The 9,689-nt window shown below is 50.0% G+C and overlaps 1 protein-coding gene across 1 annotated transcript in view; it reads right to left on the minus strand.

Moving 5' to 3' along the window:
* Positions 1–5,233, minus strand: part of Znf831 (zinc finger protein 831) — a 109,955-nt gene extending 104,722 nt beyond the window's left edge. Inside the window, exon 1 of the mRNA XM_085696927.2 lies at positions 5,029–5,233. The gene's annotated coding sequence lies outside the window, so the exon portion shown is untranslated. The remainder of the gene's footprint in view (positions 1–5,028) is intronic.
* Between the last annotated feature and the right edge of the window lie 4,456 nt (positions 5,234–9,689).

Consider the following 9,689-nt stretch of genomic DNA (forward strand, 5'->3'; position numbering starts at 1 on the left):
AAATCCAGAGACGATCCTCTTCTGGGAGTCACCCACAGCTCAGACTCCTGTCCAGGACAGTATCTCCCAACATATAATGTCACTGAGAACCAACCTTGGAGATCAACCTACTAACTCTAAAAGTACAAATCCCCAAAAAACCTTTGTCACGACTTATACAAACTACCATGGAACCTTCTTTCTGTGGTAAGTCCATGCCAGGATGCAGCATGCCATACCCTTCTGCTCCTCCATGCTAAGATGCATGGCCAAACTACAGAGCAGCTTCTGCAGCTGAATCTTGGCTTAACATGCCATTAATTGTGGGCAAGTGGCTGTACGTTCCCCGCTGTCACTGTATCTAAGTATCAAATGCCAACTACTGGGTATACAGTTAGGGCAGCACAAACCCTGGGGCCTATAGAACTAAGCACAAGGTGCACACCCCAGGGCCAGGTGTAGCATCAGTCCCTGCCGATGCCTATAGCAGTGTTGTTGCGTCAGGATTGGTCTCCAAGGGTATCTCAGTAGAGGAATTCCAGGAAAGACTGCTTTCTTCTCTCTGGGGGAGGTCATCCCAGGAGACAGGAGCCATGTGGCTTGCTGGGAAGACACAGATCAAGGTGGCAGGTCACGCACATATCACCACGCCCCACAGCCTCAAGCATCCACCTCCACACCAGCCCCCTCACATCCGCATCCACGCCGAGAGAACACGGGAACACGTGTGTGCATTTACCCCAGCCCACGTGTGCAGGGAACTCAGGCCTCCCAGGGCTCCGGCGGCTATCAGCTTGCTACACTTGCCCATACTAGAAACCCCCATGGACAACTGGAGACTGTGCTCCTGGGTCTCCCACCTAGGTGAACCTGCCAGGAGGGCCAAGTGTATTTGCATATAATTTGCATGTGTTAATACAGCCCTCTCCATCTCTGCACAGAGCTTTCCCAAGTTAACCTGTTATTACTGCCTCTCTGAAGTGGGCGCCACTTAACCCACCCACCACCAGGGAAACTGGCTGGGAGCTGCAGATTAGTGGTTCACACCAGCCTCCCAGCCTCAGTTTCTCCTCTGGGCAATGGACACCGAGACAGCTGCATATAAAAACTCCTGACATAAGGTGTTCCAGAGGAAAGTACTGCTAACGAGTAGAGAGCCCATTTGTATCGAAGGGCCAAGAGTTGGGCTAGGTGAGGAAGCGGGTCCCCTAGGCCTTGGGGACCTGTTGTCATGTACCCAAAAGTACAGGACTCTTGGTTAAATTTCTATTCCAAGGGAATGGTGAGTAATGTCTTAGAAAGAGCAGCTTCTGTACAATCCTCTATCTAGACAATTGTCACTGCCTAACTGAAATTCAAAAGTTAGCCAGGTGACCTAGATTTTATAAAAACACCATACCTGGGGCTGAGGCCCCAGGGCTCCAGTTATTACTAATATCCTGTTTTCTCGCTGGTCTCCCAGAGATCAAGGGTGCATGGTCCCCATTTCCTAAATGCCCTGCTTCCTACTCTGGGATAGGAAGGGGGGCAGGAGGCTTCATGGGAGGCACGTTGAGAGTTGCTGAGGGGGGAGGGGAAAGAATGTGGGCTTCCTAACCTAGGTATGGAGCTAAAGGGTGCTCCCCTCCATTCTGTGTGAGGAGCCTGGCAGTTATCACTGCGAACGTGAGGCCACGCTTCCTGTGGTGAAGAGCACGCGTGTTTTCATCAACAGAGCTCGTTTCTAGGGCCTCCTCACAGGATGTGAGGCCCGTGGCAGGTCACAGAGGAAGAGGGCGAGCCATGGCGGGGGTTGGAGCTTGGTGGGGGGAGCACGTGGGCCAGGCTGCTTCAGTCCAGGGGCTGGAGAAGGAGTCCAACCTGTAGTTACCTAGAGATCCCTCCATCGGCCTTCAGTTCTCTGGACCCCTTCAGAGAGTTCGGAGCGATACTCGCTTTATTTGATTACAGTCTTTATCTAAGCTGGGCACCATGTGGTGTGGGGCAGAAACCAGTACCTGAGTTCAAGTCCAGCTCCATTAGTTCCTGAGAGCCACTAGGAAGGGAGTTAGGGGGCCATGTGTGGCTCAGGAGGAAGAGAGCTTATCGAGTGTGCACAAGGGCCCTGAGTGTGTGATCTGCAGCACTGCATGACACACCTGTCACCCCAGCATCGGAAGGTGGAGGCTGGAAGAAAGTTCCAGGCCATCCATCCTAGGCTGCCTGAGACCCGAGACAGAGGGGAAAGAGAAGAGAATACACATGAGCCCTGTGTGGTAACTAGGGCATCAGCTCTGCGCCTAAAGGCTTTGGCAGGCCCTGGCTTTGCACACTGGGGAGCAGGGACACTATTGGTAAACATGTACCTCACCCAAGAGTGACTGCTTTCCTTCGAGATTTATGGAGAAGAGAACCTGTATGGTAAGACCAGAGGCTATGTTATGGAGTGTAGTACCAGATAAAATCCCAGATTCAAAGCATAAGCCTTCCATGCTTCCATAAAAAAGTGCTGGGAAGGCCCCCATTCTTTAGGCAAGTTGCAAAGATGACGTAACACAAATCTCCCCCTTTCCCTGACATCACCAGCCTTGATGAGACCTTCTTTCTGGGAACTTAGGTTTCCACTGAATCGGAGCCTGTGGGATCTGCTTCTGTGTGGATGGTTAAACCCTAAGTAGCAAAGGCAGCTAGAGCATTGAAGAAGCCACCAGACTCTCAGCAGAGTTGCTAATAGCATGCTATTGCTATGGTCACACCTCCAACAGAGAGAGGCCAGGGGTCTAAAGTCACCTTCCTGTTCGGACTGGCAAGATGTAACCACAGATCTGTAATTACAAGTACGGCCAGCCTAGAAAGGACTAGGGACCTTTTCATGACCATTAGAGACCCATACTCTGTCTCTGCCCTCATGGACAGTGTTCCTGGACTACAGCTTCCGTCTGGAAACTTCTCCTAGGCTGAAGGTGCTTCAGAGGGGGACTGTGGGAAAGTGATTAGAGATCCTGGGGGGAGGTTAGGGAGAGAGAACACACTCAGGCTTGTGAATCTGGGGTGGGACAGCTCAGGGTCCTTGATGCCGGCATGTGAATGCCAGGCTAGAGTGGAAGTCAGGACTCAAGACTAAAGCCAGCAGCCTGATGGTGCATACCCTCGGTTCTGGCCATTATTCTCAAAGGCTTCAGAGATTGAGGGAAGGCAATTCCTCTCCAGGGCCAGGAAATAAAACTGTCCAGGATCATCAGAATGTCTCCACACTCCAGATTTCTTCACTCAACTGTGGGGCCTCTCACGTGCCACCGGATGCAAGGGGACCTCTCCCATCCCACTCTGAAGAGCTCATCAGTGGCCCAGCCTTGGATTGGCCAACCAGAGAGCATTTATTCACTGATGAAACCTGTGTGCTGGCCTCCAAAAATATAAGACACAACCATGGAGAGTTCATGCTTACTCTTGGGTTGTAGGAAAGTGTTCTGGATCACCGAGGAGAACATAAAGGCGATCTCCTCAGACAGGACTGAGGAGAATGACTCCTGTGTTTTCATTGCCCGTGGTGATGCTAACACACCACCTCTCACAGACACTGGCTACCCCTTGGCCTTTCAATTCTCCTTCTGTCTGATGTTCAACTTTCCCATTGCCTCCATCTCCTCACGAAGCATGGCTCCATGCCAGTGACCTCTCCTGCTCAAATATGGGTCTTTATAAGAACAGACGTACCTCTTGAAACAGAAGCAAGCTTTGGGGGTGGTAATAAAACTGATTTTATCAAAGTCAGCATCCTTCTTCCTAGCAGTGGCAGAAATGCCCCAGGGTCTCCCTTTCTTTTGCCAAGCCCTGACCCAACATCTCCCCGCAACACGCACTAATTTCAGCTAGTACAACCTTTCCTTTTGGAAAAACAAGGCATAACAATTGTAGTTCTACCTTGGCCAATGGCCAGACAGCTAAGGGCTGGAGCCAAGAGACGAACGGATACACCCGGAGAGGCCAAGGGCAGAGGGCAGGACATACTGGACACGTTTTTGTCAGAGATCAGCCTGAAAGGCCTTGTGGAGAGTCTGTGCTTAAGATCAACACCTCTAGTCTGAACGGCACGCCAAGGCCCTTCAGAACCGAGTGCGGAACATGCCTGTGACATTAATTAATGCCGGGCAAACTGTAACAGCAGAGTCTGAACACTAAAAATAGAGCTTTGCCAACTGACTCATCTCTGACTGCACAGAATTCAGAGCCTTTCTCCCAGCTTCTGTTCTACATGTGCGTTTTTCTCATGTCTCTCTGTGTCTCTGTCTCTCTCTCTCTCCTCTCTCCTTCCCCATCCCTCTCTCCTCTTCCTCTCCATCTTTGTTGTCCTTCTCTTCTTTGCATTGGGAGGTTTCACTTCCGGAAGTGATGGTCCCACTCAGCTACCCTCTGACCCACAAACATGCTTAATAAGCAAGGAAATCATTGCTTTTCCTGGCTCCCAGGGTCCGAAACCGTGTCATTTGTACTTAATATTTTCCATGCGGATGCCCCTGCCTGTTACATCACATAGAACTCTATAGCTTCGCTTCCGATTACAGTCCCATCTATTTTAAACTTTGTTGATTTCTGCAAGGAAGGAAGCCTCTTTCATACAGATTAGCTGGGCAGCTGGGTCTGATTGCTTCTGATTACCGGGCTCGGGGCCACTAGGGAAAAGAGGTTTCCCAAAGCCCCTTGGATGGAGGACCATTCCATATGGCCCCCAAAGTGTGGGTCACTGCTCACTCGAGGGAGGTAGGGCCAGCAGCCTCAGTCGGAAACCAGCAGGTCAAGGCGAAGGCAGGCTCACACATTGCTCCACACCTCAGGGTTTGGAGACTGTGCTGGAAGGTGGAGGAGGGAACCCCTGGGTTCCGAGCTCCTGTGTGCCCCTGAGTGCGGGGTTGTGTCGGAAACAACTGCGTGTGTTGGAAGGAGGCACCCATCATGCCTGCCTCGCAGTCACTCGGAGGCGAGAGCCCAGGCGTAAGAATCGGAGCCCTGCACCTGGCCTTGCATCCCAGACCTCCAGGTGCACAAAGAAAGCACAAAGTCTTCTCTCACCTTTCAGTGGTCAGTCCACAGGCAGGGGGGGGCTGCCGCGCTCTCCAGAAAGCTGGTGGCTCCGAAGAGGCAGGAGCATTCTCCCTGCTCGTCCCATCTCTGCTTTCTCTCTGTGCCTCCTCTAGAGAAAACCGGGAGCTGGAGATTTAAAAAAAGAAGGATGGTGTGTGTGGAGGGTGGTGGGAGTCGGGGGTGCCGAGGCGGTGGGGGGTGGCAGAAGGACACTGGGGGGTGGTGAGGAGGCTGCCCTGGTGTGGGTTCGGGGTAATGGCCGACACAGGGGAGATGGCTTGCCTGCCGGAGCTCAGCACCACGGCAGCTTTGTGTGGGCGGCGGCAGCTCACGGCTGGGTTTCAAACCATTACACTGAACATTTGCAAACAGATAAAAAAACAAACCCATTGGGCACAAAAGGAAACTTCTGCTTTCCTTCACTCCGCACTTTCCCCTTCTCCTCTGTTCCAGGGTTTCCCAAGAGGAAGGTCAGGGTGGTTGCTGACCCCTCAGAGCTCCCCTGACAGCTTCTCCTCCACCATTCTGCCCCCATGACCACCACCACCACTGTGTGTGTAGACGGAGCCAGGGTGCAAGACCCTTCACCAAGCCTTGGGATCCATTCACTTAAACTACACTCTCTCCTCCAGGGTCCCACTCGAACCCATACGACTGAAAAGCGTCTTTGACTTTCATACTGGAAGGTGTGGTGTCTTTCTTGGTTTTGAATCTACCTTAGAACAAGTCAGCAAGAAGTCAGGTGAGAACACTGCCGCTGCCTGGTGACTTTTTTTTTCCCAAAGGACATCCCAAGAACAGTGGTAGGGGATTCTGCTCGAAAAGGAAACCGATTCCAAGTTCAAACTACTTTAAGAAGCTTCAAAGTTGTGCCCAGGAATAATCACAGTTCTTGGTAGGGAAAAGGTCTGAAAAGTCTTGCAATCAAGGCTTGTTTCACTCTGCTTAGGTATTTCTTGAATGTGTAAGACCCTAGATGAGAGAGCTCTTAGTGCAAATGAGCAGGTCAGGGTCCACCAGTTCAGGACTCTCTCTGCTTGGGACCACCGTTATCAATGAAGTGAGACCATGGCTCTGTCATAAACAAGAGCAAAATATAGATGACTCTGATTTCTCACAATTGTGAGTAGCTGCTAGGACCTCCCTTCCAGTGGGTCCCAGCTTCATTTCTACAGTTCAGAGCCCATGGGAAAAAGAAGGGTGTCCTCGGGTCTCTGTAACACCATCTCCCAGGGTCTTCCAGTCATAGACTGTGCCAAAGTTGGGAGATGGGATTTCAGAGACTGTCTCCAGGGATGGGGACGATCAGAACCTTGAAGCACAGATCCTGGAGAGGCGACTCTGGGTGACCGAAGGGTCCATACTGCGGTGACAAGGACAGAAGAAAGAAGATGGTGATGTCAGTACAGCAGGACAAAGGGGGACAGGACAGGGCCTCCCATGAGCTGGAGGATGTCTGAAGGTCCTCAGTACACATAAGGAACCCTAGTTAGTTGCTTCCTATTGCTGTGATAAATGCCACGACCAAAAGCAATAGGAGGAAGGTTTATTTCACTTTATAGTTATAGCCCACCATCAAGGGATGTCAGGGCAGGAACACAAGACAGGAACCTGGAGGCAGGAACTGAAGCAGAGACCATGGAGGATTGCTGCTTACTGGCTTGCTCCCCAAGGCTTGCTCAGACTGATTTCTTATAGAACCCAGGCCAGCAGCCCAGGGATGACCCAATCCACAGTGGTCTGGGACCTCCCACATCATACATCAATTATCAATCAAGAAAATGTCCCATGGTCTTACTTACAGAACAATCTGGTAGAGGCAATTCCTTGGGGGGACTAGTTGAAGTCCCCTCTCCCGGGGTGACTCCAGTTCGTGTTGAGTTGACAAAACCTAACCATGTAAGGCAAGAGGTGACCCCCCTCTCAACCCTCAGGGCCTCTCCCATCACATGGATGCTTCTCCTTAGCATCGAGGGGTTTGGACCAACTGTTGGCAATTGCAGGTAATTTTGTTCCTCAGGGGACACAGAAACTTTTTGTCTCTTAGAGCAAGGGGCCAAGAGTACAAACTAGGGTGCTGCCAAATGTCCTTCAGGGCACACGGCAGCCCCACAAAGAGCGTCCAGTCCCCAGCAACACCAGGCTGAGTTGGTCCTTTTGTGAGGTGCAAGTGAGGAACCTCAGGCATCTCAGAAGACAATCACACCTTAGCTAAGAAAGAAACTTCCAGGTCATTCTGACTGTTTTCAGTCACGTGGGGGACAGGATGGAAATGGGTGGAAAATAAAACCTCCATTTCTGACCCAAATGGGAGAGCGCTAGCTCTTCCTTGTAAGCAGTCCAAATTGTGTGATTAACAAAAAGGAATAATGAAAAGGAAAGAAAAAAAACTACCTCCTCTTTCATAAGTTCCTCCAACAACTTGAACTCTGTGACTAGAGTGAAACGGTACAGAAAAGCTTAGAAAAGCTTTTAAAAGCTTGGGAACACTTCAGCAGATAATCGCTCATAATTAGAGCATTTTCTAGACTCCACTAAAAAGGTTTTAAACAAAGCTGAGAATTATTTGTTGACCTCCACTCTGAAGGAGGCAAGTGGCCATGTCGGCAACACTAAATGCGCCAGGCCTGGTTGAGAATTTTCTTCTAAGTGGAGCGCTAACAGGAATCGCAGGGGTGTCTGGCACATGCCAGTTATTAACAGTCAATCACAGGAGGCCACAGCACAGATTGATGCTCTGGACACCGCACAGCCTCAGAGAAGACAATACCACACTCTGGCCTCCCACTTCCACAGGAACTCAGCGTCCAGGCCCAGGAAAGGGTTTTCTTTTTGAGTAGAGAAAAAGCAAGCAGGACACACCCTGTAGAGTTAGGTAGGCTCATGCCAGGGAGGCACAGAAAAGCCCACTTGGGCACAAGGAAGAGAAGCCACATGAGGGACACCCCCCCAAACAGTGACTCTGGAGGAAGAGTAGGCAGCCAAGTTCCCAAGGTGGCTCAGAACAGAGCTAGACAGCCTTCACATGCTGTTGGGGACCTGGACAAGGCTGGAAACATGCCTGCCATGCACCTTCCTCTAGCACATGTGTGCTCTGGTATGGAACACTAGGAAGGTGGGGGTTAAGCTCTTGGTCTCCTGAACTTGTGCTTTCCTAGGCCCTAGGAACATAATTCAAGGGGTCACAATTGGTTGGCATGAACAAAATAAAGAGGAATCCAGAAGCGATCCAAATCAATTATTGGTTGACTGACAATTGTAGCCTCCACCCTGTACCACAGAATACCTAAGAAGGGGAACATGGGCTGCTAAATTGCTATGGTATTTAGGTAGCAAAGTGCCTGTCCAGGAAGCAAGAACACCCAAGTTGGATCCCCACATAAAAACAGAAATCTATGTGTGGCTGTTAACTCCAGTCTGGGTGAGAAGACAGAACAAACAGATCCCTGGTTTATTAGACAGCAGTCTAACTCAATCCCTAAGTGACAGGCCAATGAGAGACCCTGACCTAAAGGAAGTGGACAGTGCCCCCAAAACATCAGAAGTTGACCTCTGATCTTCCCACACAGGCAACATGTGCACTTATGTCCACAAACGTGAACAAACACATAAATGGATTTTAAAAACCATTACAACAGAACAGTCTTGCTAAAGTCTGGCCTTGAGAGTCCCACTCTCATGCTCTGACCCTAGTGTAGACAGAGGTTTCTGTCCTGCCTGGTACCACAGCCGTTCAGTTCCAACAAAACACACAGAAGCTTATACTAATTATAAACCATTTGACTTATTAGCTCAGGCTTATTATTAACTCGCTCTTACAACTTAAATTAACCCACAATTCTTGTCTATGTTTAACCACGTGGCTTGGTACCTTTTCTCAGTGAGGCATTCTCATCTTGCTTTCTCTGCATCTGGTTGGTGACTGCATCTCTGCCTTTTCTCTTCCCAGAATTTTCCTAGTCTGGTTGCCCACCTATACTTCCTGCCTGGTTATTGGCCAACCAGCATTTTATTAAATCAAGATGCATGATAAATTTTTACAGTGTACAAGAGCATTATCCCTCAGCACCCAGGAACCTTCCTGCCTGTGTGGAAGGGCATGAGGAAGGACCAGGTATTGGTCTCGTTCCACTGCTTTTGGTCAAAATCATTGAACAGAATAACTTTTCCATTATGCAATGTCACGCTCCTTAGTGCCAGGTTCTGTGCACCCAAAGATCATCTTATCCCTAGCTCTCTGTGGATCCTAAGCTAAGGAGTGTGTGTGTGTGGGGGGGTGGTTATGGGGAAGGATAAGGACACATCCAGTTCTCAGGCAGTGGTGTCATTTCAATTGCGTTTTAATAAATAAAGCTTGCCTGAGGATCAGATAATAAAACAGCTCCACTGACCAGCCTTACAGACCAGGAATTGGTAACACACACCTTTAATCCCAGTAGCCACACCAGTTGCCATAGAAACCAAGTGGTACATGTCTTTAATCCCAGCCCTAGAGAGTATTAGAAAACTGGAGGAGACAGCTCTCACTCACAGTCTCATTCTGAAATTCCTGGAGGCAGGATCATCATTTTTGGACTGAGGTTGAAGTAAGAGCCGGTGGCTGGCTGTTTTGATTTTCAGATCTTCAGGTTGAACCCCAATTTCTCTCT

The sequence above is a fragment of the Myodes glareolus genome, chromosome 10 (assembly GCF_982192425.1).
Source record: "Myodes glareolus chromosome 10, mMyoGla1.1, whole genome shotgun sequence".
NCBI classification, from domain to species: Eukaryota; Metazoa; Chordata; class Mammalia; order Rodentia; family Cricetidae; genus Myodes; species Myodes glareolus.